The 26,814-nt window shown below is 39.7% G+C and overlaps 1 protein-coding gene across 2 annotated transcripts in view; it reads right to left on the reverse strand.

Annotated features, from left to right (window-relative positions):
- The window catches only part of ELOVL6 (ELOVL fatty acid elongase 6), a 130,659-nt gene that overhangs the window by 12,362 nt on the left and 91,483 nt on the right, over positions 1 to 26,814 (reverse strand). The window lies entirely within an intron of this gene.

Consider the following 26,814-nt stretch of genomic DNA (forward strand, 5'->3'; position numbering starts at 1 on the left):
ACTCTCCAAGGTGCCCTGGCTCTATTCCTGGGATATTTCTTTTTATGTCTTTCAACCAACTTCCTCTCTGCATGTGGATGGCCCAGGCCTCCTTGGCCTCTCTTGGGCCCCCTGCAGCAGCTTCTACACCACTGTCCTTGGGTACATCTTTCCATGTCTGTTACGTGTTTCTCACAGAAGCCAGAAGAAACCTCTTCAGGGCTCAGCTCTCCTGTCACTTCCTCCAGGAAGCCCATCCTGGTTCCCTCCTCAGAGCTCCCCAGAGCCATGGACTAACACCACTCTAACACTGTCTTTCAATGTCTGGTCATGTGTTTGCCTCCACATAGACAGTGGTGCTCAAAGACTGTTGACACAGTGAAAAACTGTTGAGAAATAAATGCACATATGAAATTTTTATTAAGGAACTGCTTTGGAACGTGCTGAGCTCAGTGATGTAACCTGAGGTATGAAAGGGCGTGGCGGCTGGAACGAGTGGTCTCCACTATGACTGAAGCCCGTAGACATATTCCTCAGAGTGTGCAAACCACACACAAGACTAGAGGGAAAGCTGGCTGGCCATCTGGGGAGAGTGCTTGGCCACCCTTTTTCCGGCAGTTTCCCTTTCTAAGGTTCTAGAAGTCAGTTAGGAGACAAACTGGTGGAGAGCTACTGAAATGAGTAGCAACATCACCAAAATGGTAAGTAGCCTTTGTTTCTCTTTAAAGTACCATCTTTTAATCAAAATGTCTTCAAGTTGCTCCAGAATAAGTCATTCCACTAAATGTTTAGGAACATGCATTCAGGAACATGCATTCAGCACTAAACCTAAAGATCAGCTTAGCATAGAGCCAAGGTAATGGAGTGGACTTCCTAGCAACCGTCTAAGGACACACAGCCTACATTAAATGGAGTTAACTCTTTCCAGCATTTAAAAGGATCTTGCATGGGATTATTGGAGCCACTTTATAAAGTGACTTTATAAAGCAGGTCCTGTTTGACCCTTCCAGTGGCTTCCTGTTGCACTTAGAATGAAACCCCCAGTTGCTTCCCATGGACCTAGACCTACCAGGCTCTAATGGCCAATGTCTCCAGCAGTCCCACCCTCACCTCCTGTGACTCTCTTCCTGCTCACTGTGAGCCAAACAGTCTGACACTTTCAGATCCAATCAGTTTTGTTTCAGGGTCTTTGCATATAGTTCCTCTTCTTGGGGAGCTTTTCTCCCATATTCACTCTGAGGCTGTCTCCTCACTTCCTTCTTTTAAAAAAATGGCCTCTCCTGATAGAGCGACCTAAGTCTTCGAAGTCAATTAACTGTCCTAATTTAGAAGTGGGGAGTTGAATTTCATTGGTGAAGTCAGGTAATGGAGGTTTTTCTGTCTTATCTGAATTTATGTTTTATCTTTACCTTATCAGATAATGGCTAATTTTTAATATGAAATCACCAGATTAAGAGTATTAGCATATTCGGCACTTGGAAGGCAGTATAAAAATATGAATGTGGCCTCTCCACTGAGCATTTGTAGCTGACACAGTGGGTTGGTTCCCTATTCAGAAGCCTCCTCTTCCTCCATATTAAATGAATTCTGGTTTAGTTTAGATTTTCCCAAGGAAGTTGACCTTATCTTCAATTTTGGAGTAAATCTTAATTTCCTAAACTAGTTTTAGTACTCCCATTTCCCTTACCAATGATTTGTTATGATAGACACTGACCCAGTTCCGGCCAATGCGATGTAAGGAGAGGGCTGCTTGGGTCTTTGGGGAAAGGTTCCCTTGCTCTTTACCATGTGTTACCTGGAAGAGCTGCAGCACCTGCAACCAGGAGGGAGCTACCTTGAGAACAAAGCCCACTTGGAGGGGATGGCAAAGCAGTCTTTTAGGATGTGACTATGGTGCTGATTAATCATTCAGAGACCCTATCTCCAGATTTCTTGTTCTTGAGATAAAGCTTCCTTCTTGTCCAAGCCATTTGGAGTTTTGCTTTCTATTACATGCAACCCAAAGCATCCCAGAGGACACAACACACATGATTCGAAGTTCAGTAGACTTTTGAACACTAGTTAACATTTGTGGCTATAAAATGCACCTAGTCATAGACCCTGCTGGTGAACTAGTTACTACATCAAATATTTAATTTTCACAGACCAGTGGGAGATACATCAATGACTTTTGTATACACCAAAAGCAAAGACACACAAATGACACATTCTGAACATGTATCAGTCTCTGCTCATTAGCCCCACACCTGTGATTTTTCAGAAATATCAGCACATTTTACAGAGCATGTCTCTCCCTGTGCACTGCAGCCCAACATTCCCAGGAAGCAAAGCCCTTCTTCTACTGTGTTTTGCTGCTTGACTGTGTTCTTTGCACATAATCAGAGTAGACCCAGGGAAGTATCTTTGGAATAGTTACCATCTTTTCATCTTCCTGGATCACAAATATCACTGTAGTTCAACTATATCCAACTTCTTAAAAATCAGCAGAGTTTAACCTATTCTTTCAATTGTTAAAAGATTTATTAGCACTGTCCTAGATGCTGGGGTTATGAGAATCAATAAGCCAATTCTGATGCTGGTGATAATGGTGGTCCTGGAAGGCTTTAGAGGAAGTGATATTTGAGTTAGGGATGAATATGTCTTCAAATGTGAGGGTTAGCTTGCGAAAAGTTCACTTCAGAGCATTGCAGACTTGCAGACTTGGAAGTTTAGATATCATGGTGACCCAGAACATTGCTGACAACAAGAATATAGAACACATTATTGTCCCACATGTAGACATAAGCCTCACTCTCTCAACTCTGAACAATAAGGCTGACTGACAACAGAGGACAGTGCATTTCTCAGGGAAACTGTCGGTGCCAGCCATGGGGCTTATGTGTCTGTGGCAAAGCCGCTTTGTTGGGATGTGACAATGCTGCTGCTGGGGAGCCACTGGGAACTGTGTGGCCAATGCGATGATTGTTATTTGTGGGAAGCCAGTAGCTCTGCCCCTGGCACACCGCAGCCACTGGATGCTTTCGGAATCATGTGGCTTTTTATTATAACTGGGCACTGGGCCCTCAGATTGTGATACTTTACCAAAATATACTTTAAGAGAGGCGATGTTTTCCCTCCCTAAGTAGCGTCATTTTTGAGATACTGTGACGCAAGAGACAAACATGCAGCTTATGCTCTGCTGCCCTCCATCCTGACTTACACACAGGGCAGATACTCATGGCTAATCAATCCTGACACTCTTTGCGTCCATGCCTGGACTTAGTACCCAAGTCCTCAACCACTCCAGGACACCACCAATGAATTAGAGTCGCAAATTCCAATCCCAGTGCTCTCACTCACTGGTTTCATGACTGGGCCAATTACTGAACCTCTCTTAGTCTCTCTCATCTACCCGAAATGATAATCATCTCTAACTTGCAAACTCTACAAATTTTGTAACAATATACCGTGTTTTTGGACTATAAGATGCACCCCCTCGCCCCCCTCCCATTTGGGAGGAATAATGGTTGTTAATGCTGCTGTTGAGTTCTGTTTACATTTACATTGGTGAAATATTAGGTTATTTATGTTATTAAATATTTTACCACATTCTTTGTTTCAAAATTTTTTCCCCTATTTTCCTCCTCTAAAACCTAGGTGTGTCTTAGGGTCTAAAAAATATGGTAGGTAGGGGAAAAAGACAACATAGGTAGGTATTTAATTAGCATAGTCTCTGCTATAATATATAGGTGCTTAATATAAGTTTTTATTAATTATTATTTTTGTTACTACGTATTATCACAGCTTTACTTGACCTTTCAGTGTTCACAACCAGTTTACCTAGTCCCCTTGTGTCAGGTCGGCGAGGTGGAATAAAAGCCCAGGAAACTGATGTGCAGAGAATTTGATTTGCACGGATCGTTAGCCATGTTATTAAGTGTTGTGTTGTTAGGTGTTTTACTGTATGAGCCAGCTTTTCACAAAATAAGTGACAGCTACCAAGTTCACAATCTGGTATGTAATGAGCATTTGCCATAGAATGCCTTGAAGGAGAGACCGCTGGTATGGAAAAGCATCTGGTTCATGTGACATTTACCTTTCAATCAGATGATAAAGCTCATTTTAAATCTAGGGCCTTAAAGAGGCCGAGGGTCTGGGCCATTGTGTTTAAGGAGGGCAGGTGATACTACGTCACATGCCTTTTCCAGCTGTAGGATCACACCGACACTTTTTGTTTTCTTTTAGCTTTTTATTTTTGGAAGAAATATATCATTTTTCTTGTTGGAGCCTAGTTTTGATGACAACAGTGGATGGAACAGGGAAGAGGGGAGGGCTCAGTAGCAGGAGAAGTGGATGTTTCTGTTCCCCTCAGCTACGCCCGACACCTACAGTAAGGAGATCTGGAGTCAGCCGCGGCCCTCATCAGCTGAGGTGCATCTTCTCAAACTCATGTTCTGGATTCCCGTTCTGGAAGAAGCCTGTTAATTTATCATCAGCTACTTGCCAGGCATGTATGTACCCCAGGAGGTGCCAAGGGTGCTCCTCGGACTGCTTAGCTGCCATCCGCGGGGGAGTGGGGGTGGGGTGGAGGAAACTTCTAGTTCGTACTATATACACTTCTGCACTGTTTGACTATTTTAAAGCAAGCATGATTAGATCGACAGTTAAAAAACATATTTTAAATAGGTGGTTAGCCACAACTGAAAATAAATGGTCACAGTGACACCTGCTTTCAAGGCTTTTCCAACACTGGCATTGGGACAGAGCCACTTACTGAGTCAACACCTCATCATCAACATCCACCAAGGACTCACTGTGGCCCAGAGAGAATCTCTGCAGCGGGGAGAAAGAGAATCTCAGCAGCCGGGAGAGAATCTCTGCAGGGGACTGCAGGAGACAGCAACAGTGTAGCTACACGTGCAGATGCATGACACAAACAAGTTTCACATGTGACCTGCGGTACCGACACAACAAGCCTGTGTTTGCAGCTGGGAGTCTCCTCTGGCCACTTCATGTGCTACATAAATAGACGCTGGGCGTCTAGAGCCAAAGTTTGGAAAACAGGACCTCATTTTCAGGTTGTAATTGCTTTTTTCTTTTATAGTTTTTATTTCTTGTAACTGCTATGGGCTGTCTATATAACAAGTGTGAGAGAGATGGCTAATTTTCCTTCAGAGTCAGGCTCTTACCATGAGGTCTGACCATTTAACAACTTGAGAAAAGACTGAGAGACTCTGTAGTCTAGATTTCCCATTGTACTGCCATCTGGAAACCAAAGTGGAATATTTCAGTAATGACTATAAGAATTCCAGAACTCCGCTCTGGGAAGAAAGAGCCTTAGGTATAACACTTTTAATTATTTCAATACGAACACCAATAGTTGATGAAACTGCATTTTTCATTGTTCCCTTATTGGCCCTCAATTTAAATGCAAGGTATTTTGGCTTCCATTTAAAGCCTTGCAAAACAAGGCTTCTAAAGACTCTTTTATCTGAAACATCAACCACCCCAGTTTGCCACACTGCTAACTCAAAAACCAAAGGTGCAATTAATTATTCCTGGGACTGGACAATGAAAATGTTTTATTATACTTATATCCTAGAATCAGAAAGAGTTTATTAACAATTTTGTTTATTGTCAAAACATGGCAATAACTCATCCAATAGTAGTGACTTTTTAAAAAATAAACAGAGGGCAGTGACTTTCCTGATAACAATACCTGAACTGCCACTTATCTTCGACTCTGACAGTTTCCAGAGTAGAAAGAATATTCACTGATCCCAGAACAGGTTAAACAAACTGACAACAACCAAAAAATCCACTGTAATGCTTCTAGACTTGACAGGTGAGACCGGGTGGCAGTGTCTGTGGTCCTGGATAATGGCATCTCATGTACCAGGTCCCTGTAAGCAGAGTGTGACCCACCTTCTAAAACCTTCCACGCCTGATAACAAGCGTCCTTAACAGACTGTCTAATTTGGGTTGTTATCTAAGCCTGTGCTAAAACACATTTTTGGATAATAATAGCATAAATGCTTTTGTCCTAAGAATCAGCAGTTAAATGGGGATGTACATGTAGTCTTTTGACAATTTACTTAATCTATTCCTCCAATAACAATTCAGAGTATACAATTTCACTTTCTACTGAGTGATCATTTCTAGGTTTGATTCACTTATCTTGACTAAAATCTTTAATTGGATTATCTCCACTTGAAAGTGGAAAGTCTCCCAAACACCTTATGGATCAAGGCACATGAGAAATGGTATCTTGTTTATCTCAAAATTAAAAATACATACATCTTTTGACCTACCGAAGGTACTAATGTATCTTTTGGTACATTAGTTCTATTGTTGAAAATATAACATACCCTTTAGATATACAGTACTTACAAAAGTATGCCAAATTGTATGTTTTGTAATATATAAAATTTGGCTAGCATATAATCTAAAGGTTCACTGACATGAGAGTGGTTAAATCAATTACAATAAGCACAACACAGTTATAAGACATGCTGCCTTAGACTCCAACGTGGGAGAGCTCCCAGATGCATGGAAAAGTGAAAAATCTGAAGAGCAGACCATTCTGTATGGTACGATCCAATATGTGCACATGTTTAAAAAGGTTATGCACATATGTACTGACAGTCATCAAGTATTTATGGAGGAAAGCCCTTCAAATGGTTAACAATGACGCCTGTTAGAATTTTGTTTTATAATACCCATACATACTTTTTTTCCAGAAGCCATTGGAAACCTAATTTTAGGTGATCACATTTAATATTTATAGTCTGATGCCAAGTAATCCTTGAGATTATTTTTTATAATAAAAGAATATCACATTTAAAGGTCTGAATCTTACGTAGATAGTAACTCTGCTTCTCAGAGATCAGACATGTTAGCTGGAGCTAGTCTATAGGGGTATCAGAGAGCCAAGAGCAAACATGAAAAAGAACAGAAGTAAATAAAAATTGAGATACATAGGAAGATAGAAATGCACTGAGTAAAAGCGCTGAACCTACTTTAGAATAAGAAAGGGAAAAAAGTAAGACCTCTGTGGAGAAATATCATTTAAGCCCTGAAGTATGGAGTAGCTTCCTCACAATGGTATCTGTTACATACTAGCATTGGTATGTTACATACCAGCACCTATACAGGCAGACCTTAAAGATATGGCTGGTTCCACTCTAGACCACCATAATAAAAGGAGTTTCATAATAAAACGAGTTGTAATCATTTTGCTGGTGGAGGGTCTCGCCCTCGATTTGTAAAAAAATGCAACATCTGTGAAGCTCAATCCATAAAGCGAACCACAATAAAATGTGATGTGCCTGTAATGATATTCATGAACTCCTTTTTAAATACCACATGCTGTAGTGTGAAGTCTACTAGAGCTGAAGGCTTCATGGAACAAGCTGTGAGGAAAGTCTCGCATAGAAGCGATCTCAGTGGATAATATGGTTCCCTGACTGACACCCAGAAGGTGGGTGTGCACTCTGTCACTGCCCCCTCCACTCACCACAAATCCCCTAGGTAAGTCAGAAAACTTCAGTCTGAACTGGAGGTTCTCTTTGAATGTTTTGTAAGCTGCACTGGCTTCGACTCACTTTGATGCATCTGTTTATTCCTTTAGCTTGTAAAGGAGGATAACAACCAATCTAAAATCAATGAACAACCAAAAGTGCCAGAAAATCAAACTGCATGGAACTCCAACAAACAAGAAATTAAAGAAACAGCCAACCAGACCAGTAAGGTGGTGGATGGAGAGAACCCTGAAGCAAGGCGGCAGACAATACAGGTGGGACTGGCTGACTGGCTGATGGGAAACCACAGTGCAGCAAGGAGGGCTGACCTGCTGGGTGAATACCTAAGACCCCACTCCCTTACAACCTAACAGGTGCACCAAAACAAAGAAATATGGCCCAAATGAAAGAACAGAGAAAAACTCCAGAAAGAGAGCTAAGTGAGGAGATTGCCAACCTATCTGATGGAGAGTTTAAAGCCCTAGTAATCAAAGTGTTCACGGAACTGATTGAGCTTGGTTGCAAAATGAAAGAACAAATGAAGGATACCCAAAGTGAAATAAAGCAAAACATTCAAAGAACCAACAGTAACAGGAAGGAGACCAGGACTCAAATCAATGATTTGGAACAAAAGAAAAAAAGATCCAACTGGAACAGAATGAAGAAGCAAGAATTCAAAAAAATGAAGAGAGGCTTAGGAACCTCTGGGACAACTTTAAGCATTCCAATATCCGAATTATAGGGGTACCAGAAGAAGAACAAGAGCAAGAAATTGAAAACTTACTTGAACAAATAATGAAGGAAAACTTCCCCAATATGGTGAAGGAAATAGACTTCCAGGAAGTCGAGGAAGCCCAGAGAGTCCCAAAGAAGTTGGACCCAAAGAGGAATACATCAAGGCACATCATCATTAAGTTAGCTAAGATTTAAGATAGGGACAGAATTTTAAAAGCAACAAGAGAAAAGGAGAGAATTACCTACAAAGGAGTTCCTGTGACAGGACATAGCTGAGCAGTAGCCATTCTTAGGTAGGAGCTGACCAGCAGCCGTTCCCAGACAGCAGTCTTTCCCAGATAAGCAGTTATCTCAAGGCCATACACTAACCTTCGCTTTCTGCTTCTGTATACTTGCTTTTAGCAGTTGTTTCCGACCCCCCCCCCCCTTTTGCCTTGTAACAAGAATATAAGCAAACTCCAGCTTAAGCTCGGTGCCCAGAATTTGGAATTTATCTTCTCTGGGTCCGTATGTGTAAATAAACCCCACTTCGAAAACTCCAAGGCCGTCTGAGTCGTCTTTTCCGTAACATTCCCACAAGGCTATCAGCTGATTTCTCAAAAGAAACCTTGCAGGCAATAAGGAGCTAGAAAGAAGTATTTGAAGTCATGAAAGGCAAGGGCCTATATCCAAGATTACTCTACCAAGCAAAGCTATCATTTAGAATGGAGGGGCAGATAAAGTGCTTTCCAGATAAGGTCAAGTTAAAGGAGTTTATCATCACCAAGCCCTTATTATATGAAATGTTAAAGGGACTTATCTAAGACAAAGAAGATGATAAAAAATATAAACAGTAAAATGACAACAAACTCTTAACTATCAACAAATGAACCTAAAAAAAAATAAGGAAAACAAAAACTTAGCAAACAGCCAGAACAGAAACAGAATCAGAGAAATGGAGATCACATGGAGGGTTTTCAGTGGGGAAGGAGAGGGAGCAATATACGGGGAAAGGTACAGGGAAGAAGGAGCATAATTGGTAGACATAAAATAGATGGGGAGAGGTAAAAAATGGTATAAGAAACAGAAAATTCAAAGAACTTATAAGTACAAACCATGGACAGGAACTAAGGGGGGAAATGCTGGTAGGTTGGGGTATGCAGGGTGGAGGAGGGAAAGGGGGAGGAAAATTGGGAAAACTGTAATAGCATAATCAGTAAAATATACTTTAAAAAATAATGTGGTGACATCTAAGCAAAGACCTGAAGGAACTGACAGAGTGAGCCCGATGGTTGTCCTATATGCCACGCCCTTGGACTTCCTGGATCCTTAGATCAAGTTGTGCCCTATTTCTTTGTCTCCTGGAGGTAGAACTGCACCTGAGCCACTAAGTTCCTTGTGTCATCAAAAGCTTTCTGTTCATGGGTTCTGTCTCCAGCTGGCTGGAGTAGAAGCAGAGAAGTAGATACAAGCCCAAATCTCAGACTGTCCCATCTTTATTACTCTGGGAGCAAATTTATCTAAACCAAGAGAGCACTGGGACCAAGAAGGCCTTAGATGACTGCCGGTCCAAACTCTTATTATTGGATTAGCCAGAAATTTTAGTGTTTTTTGTAAAATGAAAGACATTTTTTCATTTTCACCAATAATTTTACTGATTTGGATATTTTCAGTATGTTGGCTACCTCCTGTGTGGTAGAACGTTGCTTGTTCTCAATTAATGTCTCACTTTGGTCGCTGTCAACTTCAACTGGTCTACCTGACCATGAAGCATCATCGAGCAAGAAATCTCCAACAAAACACTTCATAAACATGTTCAATCCGTCACAGCACCTTCTCTATACGCTGCAAAAATCTTTTTTGTGTGTTTCGAATGTGTTTTTACCTTCCTTGAAATAATAAAGCATAATATATCAAAAATGTCACACATTTTCTTCCGACTTAAATATTAAAATAGCTGCACAAAAATTCACCAATCTTGATGCCCTTTAAAAAATGCGCTGATATGACAGCTGTCACATACAGTCTAACAAAATTGTTTCAAATGAAGTTAAAGACAATTAAGCACTGCTAGAGCCATTTTACATAAAAACTAAACAGACTTTTTGGCCAACCCAAAACCTTGGGCATTCACTTCAGTAACACCCACAGGTGGATATCCCAGTTAATAACTTTTTAAATATCGGAACCAAAGACAAATCAAAAAGCCCAAACTAGGTGATTCATGCCTTGATAAAAATGCTAAAATGACTTCCGGAAATAAAGTTTCCAACAATAAAGAGATGACAGAATGAAACCCAACTTGAACAAACTATTATGGCCGTGGTGCTGCTGCATGGAACCACTGCAGCGTGAAGAAGGAAAGACAGAAGAAGCCAAGCAGAAGACTGAGCACTAGCATCGCACTCCCAGCCACCAGCAACACTGGACCGAGTTGAAGAAACTGCCTGATAATGACTCAGTCCTTGAAACTATAAATTGAATCTATTTGTAAGTAAAGATAAAGAATGAGTCATGAGAGAGAAGAACATTAGCACAAAAGTAGAATGCTATGAAGTATGAGGAAATGAAGATGAAATCAGAATGCGTTTCTGTAATTTATTGTGACTATATATATGACTATATACGATAAGCTGTATCAAGTTTTTATTATAGGATCATGATAACCCAGCCACTATTCACAAACCCCATTAGCAGCTCCACAGAAATCTCCTATTAAGGAATTCCTTCAGGTGCTGTAACGTGTGAAAATCGGAACTGGTAAACCTTACTTGAGCAATGTGACAAGAATCTGGTACCCTACATGAGCAAATTTAGAGAGCACAAATATTCCTTTAGAGAATTCTAACTATATCAGAATGTTTGTATCTGGGTTTATTCCTTAAAAAATTTATTCCAGCTACAGCTACCATTTTATTCCTCATAATGTGGATGCTCCTGAGACCCACTGAGAAATGCGCAACAGCGGTAGAAAAAAATATGTTTTCTGAGACACCATCCATCCAGGCAACTGGTTTATGTCAAAAGGAGAAACTACTAGGCCACCCACAAGAATTTCTGCAGCTAGGAAAAACTGACAACACCAAGTCTTGGAGAGGGTGAAGAACCAGAATTTCCACATGCTGTTGGTGGGAATATAACCTGATACAAACCCTTTGGAAAAGTGTTTGGTAGAATCTATTGAGTTGGCCAAAAAGTCTGTTTAGTTTTTTTCCATAAAATAAAGGACACATTTTTCATTTTCACCAATAACTTTATTGATTTAGATATTTTGAGTGTGTCAGCTATCTCCTGCTATTAGCTTCCAGTGATAGAGGTCAGGGGTTCTGCTAAACATCTTCCAATGCATCAGACAGCCCCACAGTATTTGGCCACGATGTTAATAGTACCAAGAAACTTCACAAACTACTTTTGACACTTTCGATCAGTCATAGCACCTTCTCCCTACACTGCACAAATCTTTTTTTTTTTTTTGCATTTCAGTTGCATTTTTACCTTTCTTGAACTAATAAAGCATAATATGCCAAACATGCTGTGTATTTTCTTCCATCTTCAATATTAAAATGGCTGCACAAAAATTCATCAATTTTAATAAGTTTTTTAAACGCACACTGATATGACAACTGTCACAATACAAACTAACAAAACTGTTTCAAATGCAGTTAAAGACAACTAAGCACTACCAGAGCCATTGAACAGAAAAAACAGAACAAACTCTTTGGTCAACCCAATAGTAAAGTTAAACCCTCTGACTAAGCAATTTCTCTCTGAGGTATAGACCCCAAAGCAATGCCAATATAATGTGCACAAAAAGAGAGGCATAAAAATGTTCACCTCAGCATTATTTGAATTAGAAACAAATTAGAAACAACCCAAATTAGAAACAACCCAAATGTCTACCTAGAATGGAGTGAAATAAAATGTGTAAACAAAGTACTATAAGTAATGAGAACAAAGGAATTACTGCTCCATGCAAAAACATGGATGGATCTCACAAACATGATGCTGGATAAAAGAATTCAGACTCACAATAGCACGTATTGTATGGTTCTGCTCATATGAAGTTTAAATATGTGCAAAATTAATCCAGTGAGTGAAGTCAGAGTAATAGGTACTTTTGGGGTACAGAGAAGACCCTGAGGCTGGTGATGTTCTACGACATGATCCATGTGGGGCTCACAGGAGTGAGTTCACTTTGTTAAAGAAACTGTTCAGCTCTATTCTTAAGATTTGTGGGTTTTACTGTATATATGATATACTGCAAACAAAAAGTTTACCAAAAAAATTCTATGCCCACTAGGTGCTAGGTTCTTTAGGTAAAAGTTATTTTTAGGATCAAGGGATTAAAAAAAGAGGAAAAGACAAGGAACCTACTGTCATGGAGTCAACATTCTAGTAGAAGGAAACAGCAAATACATAAAAAATGGCTTCAAAATTTCAGGCTTAAAATTTTCAGAGAGTGTTAAGTGCCATACTGATAATAAAACGGTGAGGTAATAATGACTTGAGATTTGGGACAGGATGATCTGCTGAGGTCAGAGAAGGCCCCTCAGATGAGGTGACATGTGAGCTGATGAGAAAGAGCCAGTCCAGACGAGACCTGGACGAGAACCTACCAGGTAGAGAGAGAGAGAGAGAGAGACCACAGCACAGCAGGACTGAGCTACGCATGCCCAGGGCCGAGGCAGGGAGGCCGGCAGTGACCGGCGCTGAGATGAAATGCTTTCAACAGTGAGCAGGGGCCAAATTGTGCAAGGCCTCTGAGGATTTTATATGCTATAGCGATAGTAATAGTACTCATTAATAATAATAAATCATAAAATGTATTTTATTCTTACCACACCACGCAGGTATTGGTGGATTTTAAGCAGGGGAGTGACAGGATGTGATTTGTTTTTAATGATAACTAAGGCTACTCTGTGGAGTATGGGCTGTAATATGAGATACAGTATAATAATAATATTAATAGTTAATACATAATTAATGTAAAATTATTAATATTAAGTAATAGTAATTTATCATTATGTTGTATAAGAAATCTACCAGGGAGAATATTTACAAGGATGTTATAGTTCTCATTTCCAAATGAGATGACCGTGGGCGGAACCCAGTAACAGTGTACCTGAGCAGAAGAAAGCAGACAAATCTGGTATGTATTTGGGCGGTGCAGCTGATTAGACACCCTGATAGAGAGGAATACAATATATTAGACATGAGATGCCTGTCAACCATTCAAGTGAAGATGAAGTAGCTTTCCTCTCCAGGCTCTATGGCATTAGGCTGACCAGGAAGCCAATTGAGATACAACACCCTTGAGTGATGTTATCTCAGGTGCATGCACCCAGTTAGTAGTCCAGGTGCTGAAGAAAATGGCTATAGAAAGGTCAGAGACACAGTAAGAAATGCATGAGTAAGGATCAAGCGTGCCACAGTTGGCCTGTGTCACAGTCTGATACCTCTGCAGGGCAGCTGAGTATGCACTGGACTTCTCGGCTACAGAACATCTGAAAGTCTTCAGTTGTTCAGTAAGGATTGTCAGTGTAGGGGGTAAGTGGGGGAAGAAGGAGAGTCCCTGGACTTGGGGGTGAAGGAGAGGGTGGCAAACAAAAACCCCTGAAATTATAGAAATTTGAATTGCAGTAAACCTGGAGGGTGGTAGAAATGCAGATTTTCCGGCTCTATCACCAGAGTCTCTAATTAAATAGCATTGGATCAAGACCCAGAAAATGAAATTTTTAACCTGTAGCACATAGTCCACAAGTTACACAGTTTGAGAAACTCAGCAAAGTTTCTCTTCCCTACATGAGATCATCTCCTCATCTCATGGAAGCCACTCATAGTCTTTCTGGCTTTAGCACCTTTCATTTGGACCTTTCCAGTTGCATGAGCAGTGTGGCTCTGAGCAAAGAGCATGGGATAAACCTGATCCTGTCACCTATAAGCTGTGTGTCCATGAGTAAACTTCTTAATTACACTAAGCATCAGTTCCTTCATCTGCAAAATACAGATATCACTGCATTTTATATGGATTTGTATCAGGACATCTTGAAACACTGATATATAAATATTAATAAGCATGTCCTAATATGAAAATTTTAAGGAATATGAATTCCTATGTCTAAAATATACTCAAGAATCACATAATTTGAAAGCTGGTGGCCAAACTGATTTACCACTTACAATACTGCCACATGGGAGTGGCACATTAGTCGGGGAGAGAAATAGCCACATTGCTGGCCACTATTTTCTGAACCACTCTGTTGTTTAGGGCCCTCAGAAGTCCTAAGGGTGATTCTGGTGGCCACTGGTCTGTTACTCTAACAATCACTGTCGGTAAATTATAACCATGCCATCTGGGTATTTACTTAGTAGGAGAGCTAGTGGTAGAACAGAGAAACTTGTCAGCAACCGAGAACTTTCAAATGAAGTACCATGAGTTAGAGACATAATAAAAAGTTACTATTAGGTATGAATTTATTTGTTGTGTTTAAAATTATTCCCATGGAAAAACTGATTCTGGATTATGAAAGCACTGAAATATTTGAGTATTTTGAAATATTCAGGGAACTTATCCATCTAAAAAATGTGACCTCCCTATAAGAGTATTTTTTCCCCAGGTCTGTTGAGAGAGAGATTTAGAACAAAGCCTATAATTTCTTCTCTATTTTCAACAGAGGGGAACTGTTTACTTTAAATCAACATAATCTCTAAACTTTTTGAAAAATGCGGTTTTTCAGAACAATAAAATTTTCCCATTTAGTATTGAGCTACTTCCTATTCCCCTTCTCCATAGACTTCCATGAATTAATAGGAAGGTCCCAAGGAAGTCTAGTTAGTTAAAACCCTCAGCTCTTGTATTACTACAGCAGCCTAAGAGCAGGTAATGAGTCTGGTTTTTCTCTCTCCTTTATTTTCTGTGGCTTTGACCACATTATTCTCTACTTTGCCTTCTGTTAGTCACAGCAAACGGACCACCTCTAAGAAAACTTCTCCCTGACATACATGAGAAATATTTTTTTTGTAGGTTAGAGTTACTTTCTTTTTTTTAATTTTATTTTAATCATTGTTCAAATACAGTTTTCTCCCTTTTACTCCCAATCCAGCCCCCCTCCCAACCCTCCCCACTTCCCTCTCATTTTTGTCCATGTGGAGAAATATTTTTAATAAAATTCATTTACTCTTTTTGCACCTTGGCTCACATTTTTTTCTGCTACAAGACCAGGGTTATCTGACAGCCTGAAAATTTGGCAGTTCAAATGATAACCATATATTTATTCTCACTTTGGAGTTGATCCAATACAGGAAACAATAAAAGACTTCTGGAACGCTTGTGAGCCCAGCTGTCTCTGACACTCTTCTTCCTTCTGCAGAAATAGTTGAATGGGTCTGTTAGTGCGCACCTGTCACCGATGTCTCGGCAGAGAACTCGCCGTCACCGTGTTTGTATGGCTACTGAAACTTCATCAAGAAACATTAATTTAAAACTTGTGAAGGAGGAGTTGATTTTTAAAAAATATCTCCTATTTTCTGGTTGGTTTTCAGTGTAAAATATTCCTAATCAAAGTGATTTTCGGTAGCTCTGGTTAGACAAAAGATTGCTCCTTTTGTTCTTAACAGTTAGTCATTTGGTTCTTTCTTTTATCCCATTTCTGCTGTTTTGAATAAAGTTACAAATACATGGTTTTGTTGATTTTGAAGAGTGTTTCATAAGTCATTTAGGATTTTTAAAATATCTTACAGGATTTTGCCTAAAAGTGTTTAAAGAAACGATGGTAATAGTTGTGAAGTGTCCATGCACTTTGGTCATTCCTGCTCAGAGATTTCAGTGGAGATGTTTGCAGTTTGTCTTCATGGAAGCGAAGGTCAGCCTGTTGTGACTCAGGTATCTCATGGGAATCCAAATGAGAACGAACACACTTTCCCAAAACTCTGGGTGCAATGAGAGCAAGTGAAACACGAGGGATTACTTGGGTATGTGACTTGAGTGCATTGATTTAATGCAGGGACTCTACAGCTTCAAGGAGACAGCATTTTTACAACACATTTCTTCTTCCACTAAAAAAATAAGGTCTTTTTTATGTGAGCTGTTCAAGGTTTCCATACTTCTAACAAATGTTACTTTGACAATCATTTCAAATGATAACCATATATTTAATTTATGATAAAATACTTAAAGAGGCAAAAATAACAGTGAAAAAGAAGTTCAGTCTTCTCTTCATGAAGAATGTGGAGACGGTGGTGTGTGAAAACACACATTTGGCTGAACGCAGCTACGTCCAGGGGCCCTTACAAACCTGCTCTCTGCTTTCACTGCCAGTCTCAGATACGGATTTGTGTCACATTTCTGAATTTTCTAATGATTGGATTCACTTCTAATAAATCTTATATCCATTTTTTTGAGATGCAGGTAGAGGATCAGGAAATTAGCTTGCTGATATTACCTGTGGATTATGTAAGGTTCTTGCCCAAGGAGAATTTTGTGTTAGATAGGCCAAGTTTTCTCCTTGTCAAATGTACATTGTTTTAAAAGTGTCATTGTTGGATAAAGTCAGAAAGTCATAAATATTACAAATGAAGTGCCCCTACCCAAGACTTCAGGACTGTTTGATGAGCACAGTCACCAAAATGATGACAGAGATGATGGTGATAATCATGAGGATCTGGGGATCTCCAAGGCAGGTCAAACAGTGTTAGCCAGGTTGATGGAATTTCTGACATGGCACCAGCTTGGCTCTGTGGCTCTGTGGGGGGAGAGTTCAAAAATGGGACAATGGCCTCTACCCACCTTTCTGTCTGGAAGAAAGTTGTCCCCTGGCTCACACTGAGATGCCAGACACTTCAGTTTCTCCCTGTATGCCACTGGTGCCTTTCTACCCTGGTACTGGAGCACAGAGTTAGTGAATCTGAGTAGGTGATTCTATGTGTAGATTTTTTCAGAGGAATTGCTTGGGACTCCAGAAGTTTCTTCCACTGACTCAATCCCCACTGCTTTTTGCAGCCAGAAGTTGTGGGGACTTATCTTCCTGGTACTGGAACCCTGGACTGGGGCTGGGACACCTCACTCCCAAGATGTCCCTCCTGAATTTTTATCCACTACAGGTGGGTGTGGGACCAGCCTGTTTTGCATCTGTGCCTCTCCTCCAGTCTGGATGGATGTGGTTTCTTTAATTACGTTTCAGACTTCCATCTAACTTGATTTCTGACAGTTTTGTGTGATGGTTGTTCTGTATTTTAGTTGTAATTTTGATGTAGTTATGTGAAAAAGTAAGCCATGTCTGCCTATGCCGCCATCTTGACCATTACTCACTTTTACTTCTGGTGACTTAAACTTGAACCTAGTACTTCTACCCTGTGCATTTAAGTATAAGTCCTTAAGGAGCTTTGGGAGCACATGCTTTAAGGAGCACAGAAAAGTTTATGTACAGCCTACAGGTGTCAACCAGCAGATCAGAAAACATTCAAGTGTGATTCCTTAACTCATAGGTGTGATGAAAGATAGGTTTGGTCTTAGGAAAAATGAACAAGTTGCCAAAAACCAGTTCAAGAAGTAAAGATGAAGTCTTCAGTGCCAGACTTTCTATTCAAGATTGAAACATTCTAGAGCTTCACTATGTTTTTTTCTTTTTATTTTTTATTATTTTCTTTTCAAAAGCAGAAATTAAAATTTTTCTTTTCAGTTCTTGTCTCCTAAGCTTTGTGGCCTTGTCCTGGATCTTTTTGATTTTTTTTTCTTTTTGCACTAACCTAGTATAAACTACAATTTAAAGTTAAACTCTTCCAGAGAATCCAAATCCCTGCATCCTGCAAAGAGATCTCTGAATAGCTAATGATTCATAAATTTTTCAAATCATAGGCCATTCTATGGAACTGCATTAAAAATTTCTGCTCCAGCTCTGGGTTAACACAAATACCTAGAATCAATGAACAATCTGCCCCAGCTACTTTAATCCCCCTGCACGTACATTCCTAAGCTGATGATGCTCATCCATTTCTCAGAGCAAAAATAAAATACAAATGCTCCCTCTCTGTCCATCACTGCACCACTAGTAGTGAAATAAAAGGAATAAAAGAAAATGATTGTTTTATTACATGGTTAGGAAAATGCAGTGTGTGAGCAAGGAGGTATTATGCCCCCAAATCAATCATTTTAATTATACAGATTTGATTCTAAATCCTGGGGCTCCGAAAATCATGGATAACAATGAATACAGTGAGGATAGTCTCTAGCAAGCATGACAGTTTAGTCATAAGTGATGATAAGAAGGAATTAAACAGTTTCCACTGATTTTCACTTGTAAATTTTTTAAACATATTTATTTAATTTCAGAGAGAGGGAAAGAGAGGGAAACATAGATGTGAGAGAGAAGCATCAGTGGGTTGCCTCTCATATGCACCCTGATCAGAACCAAACCTGTGACCTAGACATTTACTCTGACCAGGAATCAAACAGGTGACCTTTCACTTTGCAGGATGATGCCCAACCAACTGAACCATGCTGCTCAGTGCCACTTGTAAAATTTTTTAAATAGGTGGCAGGAAATGAGCTCCAAGGAAAGCTAGCTACCAATTAAACCCAACTAATGGTAGCACTAATGAAAAGAATTGCTGTTCACGAGGAAGAAAACTGGGCTCCCTATTTCATATGCAAAAACAAGTGGGATCTCAGCAACCTGTTACTCCCACAGCATCCTCAAAAATTGATGAGCACATGCTATTTAGAGTTGTTGGTTGAAACACAGAGAAAAAAAGTTGACAGCTTTCATGACAGAACTGCTTATTCTTTCATGCATGAGGTCACAGGAGGCCTGTGATCACTGTTTCTTATGATAAAGGTATCATATTTAGGAGGATTTCATTTTTTCAATACCAGGGAGTTACCCTGGGCAAGCCACCAGTGCTTCTTTACTGAGTCCTGCTCCCCTGGCATTTCTACCATCACCCACTCATGCCCCTGCTGTAAGGACGTGCAGGCTATGAAGGAAAGGGAGTTTCATCTCTTCATGTGTGAGTTATGCTCTGTGCACGAATGGACCTCTCCAGAGTAAACACTTAATACTTTCCCAGGTTATTCATTTTTATGTTTTCTTCAGCCAATTACAGTGCTAGTTACCAAAACTTAATTACAGATGTCAGCATCATCTGATGCATTCCAGATTTTACATTCAGGCAATTGCATAAAAAGTTATGTCTGAAGATTTTTTAAAAAGAAAGATTCAATTTGTTGTTAAAAATCTTGTAGTCTTTTTTTAAACCCTACTAAACATGAAGGATCATTTAAGGATTTGTGAGGTAACACAAGAAGCTTGTAAGTACAGTAATCCTTAACTCAGTCTTACTCAAAATAATCCTTAACAAATGCTTCAGGGGTTAGTATACTTGAATCCTAAACTACTGTGCAATCTCTTCAAGAATGCTCATGTGTTTCTCACACAAGATTTAGAAAAGCTATAGGATTCCATCTATTTAAACACAAATTCATTTTGGTGAAATCATTAAAAATGTCTTACATGTCAGCTGTTTCAAGTTATTATAGCACTGGTAATACAAACATATCACTGAAGTCACACTTTTGTCCGAACTCAAATATAGTAGATTACACAGAATTAAAATTATAATAAAAGAATCTCAAGCTTAGCATTAAATTATTGAAAGGGCATGCACCAAAATGTTAACAATAAATATCTGTGGTAGTGAGATTAAAGGTTTTATGTATGTATTTCTCTGTGATTTTCAGAGAATTCTCATTTCAAAAACTAGAAAAAAGATTGGACTTTTGGCCAAGATGAAGGCATAGGTAGATTCACTCTGCCTCCTTGCACAACCAAAAGAGGGACAACAACAAATTAACAAAGAAAGAATAACCAGAACTGCCAGAAAATCGAACTGTATGGAATCCCAACAACCAAGGATTTAAATAAGAAACATTCATCCAGACCGGTAGGAGTGGCAAAGACTGGCAGCTGGGATGAAGAGGATGAGTGGCAAGGCGGTGGTGGCTGGAGGACTGGGTGGGCAATGCGGCAGCTGGCAGATGGGGCTGCCCCACACTGGCATGCGGATAAAATGGGAGGAACAACTGGGAAGTGAGACAGACAGCACAACCCAGGATTCCAGTGTGGAAATATAAAGCCCCCAAACCTCCGGCTGTAAAAATCTGTGGGGGTTGCTGCCATGGGAGAAACTCTCAGCCTCACAGGAGAGTTCACTGGAGAGACCCACAGGGTCCTAGAATGTACACCAACACACCCACCTGTGAATCAGCACCAGAAGGGCCCAATTTGCTTGTGGGTAGCAGGGGAAGTGACTGAAAAAGCCACTGGGGAAAGCCAGCTGAGAGGGGAGCAAGCGGCATTGCTCCCTTTTGGACCCCTCCCCCACATACAGTGCCACAACGCAGTGACATGGGTTGCCCCACCCAGGTGAATAACTAAGGCTCTTCCCTTTACAATGTAACAGGGGGGCTGAGAAAAAGAAATATGGCCCAAATGAAACAACATCTCAAAGCTCTCAAAATAGAACTAAGCAATGAAGAGATAGACAACCTATCAGAGGCAGAGTTCAAAGCACTGGTAATGAGGATGCTCACAGAAATGGTTAAGTATGGTCACAAAATAGAGGAAAAAGTGAATGCAAAGTGAAATAAAGCAAAATTTACAGGGAACCATCAGTGACGGGAAGGAAACCAGGACTCAGATCAATGATTGGGGCCAGAAGGAAGAAATAAACATTCAACCAGAATAAAATGAAGAAACAATAATTTTAAAAAATGAGGAGATTCTTAGGAACCTCTAGGACAACTTTAAGTATTCCAACATCTGAATCATTGGGGTGCCAGAAGGAGAAGAGGAAGAGCAAGAATTTGAAAACTTATTTGAACAAATAATGAAGGAAAACTTCCCCAATCTCACAAAGGAAATAGACTTCCAGGAAGTCCAGGAAGCTCAGAGAGTTCAACACAAGTTGGACCCAAGAAAGCACACACCAAGGCACATCATATTTACCTAAGGTTAAAGATAAGGAGAAAATCTTAAAAGCAGCAAGAAAAATGGAGACAGTTACCTACAAAGGAGTTCCCATTAAGACTATAAGCTGATTTCTCAAAAGAAACTTTGCAGGCAAGAAGGGGCTAGAAAGAAATATTCCAAGTCATGAAAGACAAGTACTTATATCCCAGATTACTCTATCCAGTGGAGCTATCATTTAGAATGGAAGGGCAGATAAAGTGCTTCCCATATAAGGTCAAGTTAAAGGAGTTCATCATCACCAAGCCCCTTTTTTATGAAATATTAAAGGCACTTATCTAGGAAAAAAGAAGATGATAAAAAATATGATCAGTAAAATGACAACAAACTCACAACTATCAACAACTGAACCTAAAAAGCAAAAACAAAAACAAACTAAGCAAACAAGTAGAACAGGAACAGAATCACAGAAATGGAAATCACACGGAGGGTTATCAGCAGGGAGGTGGAAGAGGGAGAATGGGGGAAAAGGTACAGGGAGTAAGAAGCATAAATGGTAGGTACAAAATAGACAGGGGGAAGTTAAGAATAGTATAGGAAATGGAGAAGCCAAAGAACTTATATATACGACCCATGATCATGAACTAAGGAGGGTAGTGAATGCTTGTGGGAAGAGTGGTGCAGGGTAGAGGGGAATAAAAGTGAGAAAAATAACGGGGCAAATGTAATAACATAATCAATAAAATATATTTTTAAAAACCAGAACAAGAAGGTTTTTTTTAAAGTAATTACTAAATATAGCATTTCTAATCGCAAATAAGCAAAGGCCATCAAGTGGTTTTTAGTTCTGTGAGATGGAGAGGACATTCCTTGTCTGTACTTACATTAACCTGTAGCTCTTTTCATTAATCACATTGGTGGTGCTTTGGGCTGTCTATATAGTATGTATTATTAGATTTATAAGAAATGGCCACATGATGTAAACACTTGTCCTATTTGAACTAGATCATTACACTGTGAGGAAGTTCCCCCCTGCCTTTAGTAATGGAAGGACATAGAACAGTCAGGTAAGTCTGGAGCAGCAGACCAACATGCAGGTCAGCGCCCACCCTAAGGGAAGGAGGGGCAGCCTGCCCACGTGTGCCAGAGCCCAAAGCCAGCTGCACAGCAGCACAGTGCTATGTGTTTCTGGCTTTTCCTCAGTAAGCCCCCTTTTCAGGAGCTTGGAATTTTCCCTGATAATGGACATTTTTATTTTTAAAATATAAGTAAAATCTCATGCACTTAATTAATTCATCTAGTTATTATTTTCTTGGAAACATTTAAAAATCCAGGCATTTTCTGGACTCAAGGGAAAAGTGGGAACATTGTTCCTATTCCTTTATTGGAAAGACTTTCCAATAATGGAAAGGAGACTTACTAATGACTGTCTACAAACCTCCTTTCTTCGTTCTCCTTTTTCATTTTTAAAAGATAAATATTTATTAATTGCCTACCTGGACACTAAGGATTGGGCAAAAAATCAAACAAAAATCCACATTCTCATGGAGTTCAGATTAAGTAGGAGGGAAGAGAATGAACGAGATTACTAATACACAGAGTGGTAAGTGCCAAGGAGGGAAATAAAACAGTCATGGGCAATAGGAGTATAGGCGGGGATTGTTGTGATTTGGACTGCAGCATGGAGAAGACCTCAATGAGAAGGTGAAATTTTAGTAAAAGTCTGCAGGAACTGAGAGACAAGCCCTTGGAATATCTGGGCAAGGAATGTTCTGGGTGGAGGGAAGCATCAAGTGTGCGAGCCCTGAGGGAGCAACCGTACTGGGTGTTTTAAGAAACAGCAAGGCACCGCTGTGGCCTGAGAGAGAGAGGAGGAGAAGAGGAGTGGAGGTCAGAGTGACAGAGGCCAGACAGGGAAGGACTTCGCAGGCCTCTGGAGGCTTCTGCAGTTACATGACGTCAATGCCAGGTTTCTTGAAGCAGGTCTGTACTTCCACAGGTAAGTCCTGAAGATTCCAAATGAAGACTAGACTGATGTATTATGAGGCAGTTGATACAAGACACATAAAGGAAATGACTAAAAACACCAGTTCCCCGTGTCTGGAGAAGTGGCCAAGATTTGTATTCATTAATTCAGGAACTGTATGCGCCAAGGTGTTCCAGGAATGGCTGGACACAATTCTGACCTCAAGGAACCCATACAGTCTACGAGAGGCATATGGGTATAAGGCAGGAAAGACGTAGTCTGGTCACATGATGAGACAGCAACAAGTTCGGGAGAAGCTGAGAGGTAGGCTGAAATAATCAGAGAGGCCTTTATTGAGAAAGCATTCTAAGTTAAGTCTAAACAATAGCTAAGGTTAAACTGAGAAAGAATCGAGAATGAGCAGGAGGTATACATAGTGTTCAAAGACACGAAGGGAGGATGTGCACCGTATGTTTGTTTTGCTGGCAATGATCAGACTTATGTTGGCTGGAACAGAAAATCTGCACAGGGCAGTGGTGAAGGGTCAGTCAAGGAAAGATTGCAACTCTTCATGGACAGATTGAAGTTTTAATCTATAGACAAAAGAGTTTCAATTAAGGTTCAAACAGGGAAATACTATGGCATGTAGAGGAGCTTACATGGGCAAAACATTTAGGAGACAGCAATGGGTGGTTGCAGTACTTCAGCTCTGAACAGATGAAGGTCGTGACTGCAGTGTCCAGAGTGGAAGTAGAGAGGAGTAGACAGCTACTCAATGTATTTAAGAAGAATTACACAACTTGGTGATGGGTTGAAGGAGTTATTTTTTTAAATGATTTTATTTATTTTTAGAGAGGAGAAAAAAAAGAAAAACATTGATGTGCAAGATGAACATCGATCAGCTGTCTCTTGCATGCCCTCAGCTGGGGTTTTGGCCCCCCAACCTAGGCGTGTGCCCTGACAGGGAGTCAAATCTGTGACCTTTTCGGTGGGACCACACCCAACCCACTGAACCACATAATCAGGGCAAAAGAGCTATTTGTATATTTTGAATGACTTAAAGATGTTCACTAGGAAAAGAGTGATAAATTTTGAGAAACTTTAAAGGGTTATCAAAAGGGCTCTGGTTTGAATATTTTAAATATGAATGATGATATGTCAAATGTTTGGAAATATTATAGGTGGGAAAGCAAATTTCAGATGAGAGGTCAATACTAAAAATATAGATTTGTTAGGAGTGAGTTAGTAAATGATTTTAATACTTGTCCTTTTTCTGTTTTATTGAGCCAACACAATTTCTCAGGGGATTATTAGAATAGCTGTATTATTTACCATTCAAACTTGGACATTTTTGAGTATGAAAAGGGAATTATTGATAGGTACACCAAGACAATGGGCATAAAACCAAGACTGTTGAAAGCAAACCAGGTTGTATAAATCCCAGTTTATAAGCTCTATCTTACTTTTAAAGTGTGGAGAGTTGCTATTTCTTATCTTTATCATTGCTCAAAATGAATCAAATAATTCAATCAGCGTCACTTTATTGTGATTTGATACTAGAGCTCTTCTGGCAAAGGATTGAGTTCTAGATATCTAAAAATCAAATGCAATGCTAATGAAGTAGCCTGTGTCATATAACTCCTCTCTGTTATCTATCACTGATGCTCCCAGCATGGCTAATGAAGTGTGGAGGGGAGAATCAGAGATGCTCCAGGCTGGCACTGGAACCTCTGATATAAAGTCCCGTTGAAGCAGCATTTTATTTTAGTTGCATCTAAAAACGCAAGGATGGAATAGATTTCCAGGGAGCTTGGGAGAATGCATAGAGGGTGGACTTGTGTGTTATGTACCCAAGTTTGGGGGAGGGGCAGGAAAGGCAAGTTTTCCTTATCGTGTAGCTGTGATGTGTTGGGTAATACCTTTGCTGTGTGTATAGGTGGAACAGAGTAACAAAATTGATATTCAAACTGAGCAGAGTTGTGGCAGGTATTTTGGCAGCTCTCAAGTGGAAAGGGATTCCAACACAACTCAAAATGCTAAGCAAATCCATTGTCTTTCAGACTAGACAGTGTCATCTCCATTTATGCAAATGCTAGTGCAGTGTTCCTCATCAAGGAAGTAAGCCAGCTCTTGATGTACCAAGCAACTGTAGGAATGATTTTTTCTATGGCAGTGACTTTTCTTGCCTTTACTATTTATTAGGCTTTTTGACTTAATAGTTTATTGGTGTTTTAATTCAGTGTAGGTGCTTCGCCTTTCTCTTGGTGCCAACAGAAACAAAATGTGTTTTGCTATGACTCTGGAACCTGCCTTTGAAATAACCATGTTGTCTGTCCGCTGTGTTGCTCCTAGTCTCCGTCGTTTTGTGTCTCAGTGAACAAAACTCCAACAATTTATTTTTGAGAAAACTCTGATTCTGCAAAGAAAATTTTTATACAACCTGCCTTCAGAAAGGAATATTTTTCTATATATCTGTTAGTTTCTGTTTAAAAAATGAGACAGCAGCTGTAATATATAAATACAGCATCAGAATCCAAGCATTAAATGATTTCTAAGGTTCTTTGATGAATGACCCAAAAGCCAGAGGAAGGAAAGCACAAAGAACAGACATAAATAAGATCATATTTTACACTTTCAAGTAGACAAGCATAAAAACAAAAACAGTTTGGTAGGAAGGGATGATTAACACATGTTTAAGTGAGCAACACCTGTCTGTGTTCACCAGACCATGTATCTTGTCTGTGTACACAGTGGAGACACTAAGGATGATCCTCTTCAAGAGCTGAATGACAGATGAAAGGGGAAGTCCCCAAAATTGTCCTCTCAGGGTTACAAACACACTTCTCTCAGGGTCATTGTCAGAGAAAACTAAACAAGGTTTTCAAATCTAATGTAAATTGATCGTTATTGGGTGTGTGTGTGTTGATAGGGCAGAGAGTATGTGTTTTGATATTAACTTGCTCTATCTTATGTAAACCAGAAACTTATAAAATGACAATTGTTGTCTTTTCTTTTAAAAAACTTTTTTGCATCATTTGATTTCAACTTTTTTAAAATACTGCTATCCATCAAACAGTTATCTTTTTCTTGTTTGACTTTTCTGTAATGACATGCAATCTTACAGAAAGAATGAAAGCCTCCTCTGGACCCTCTCTGATCCCGTCACTCTCCCTGCCTCCCCAGAAACCAACATAACCGCTAACCTAAACTTTTCAAACATTATTTTTGTGCTTTTACTACAAATATATTAATAAATAAAATGTGTTGATTTATGGGTCATTAAACTTTTCACTCATGACATCACACTCCCAGAATTATTCTAGAGCTTATTTTTTTACTTCTCAACATCATGCTCTCCAGAGCTGTACTATTTCTCTGATATCATCAACATCACTGGAATCGCTGTCTACAGTGCTGCTCTCTGGGGACTAAGAGGAACCATTTTTGGCAATCACAGAACCAAATACTAGGTACAAGGTACTTGAGTATAAACTGGTTAAATTGTTCTGAAAGTTGTCATTTTCAAATGTTTCATCATTCTGCAGGGTGATGATGTAATGTACTTACTCCTTCAACATGGGTTTTTTTAAATGTCCTATCTTTCTCATCTGAACAGTTCCACTTGGATTTATTATATAGTTGTTTCATTTAAAAATAATAAAGCAACTGCCAATAATTCTTCCAACATCAAATG

This window comes from Phyllostomus hastatus, unplaced genomic scaffold (assembly GCF_019186645.2).
Source record: "Phyllostomus hastatus isolate PE091 unplaced genomic scaffold, TTU_PhHast_1.1 phas_scaffold_39, whole genome shotgun sequence".
NCBI lineage: Eukaryota > Metazoa > Chordata > Mammalia > Chiroptera > Phyllostomidae > Phyllostomus > Phyllostomus hastatus.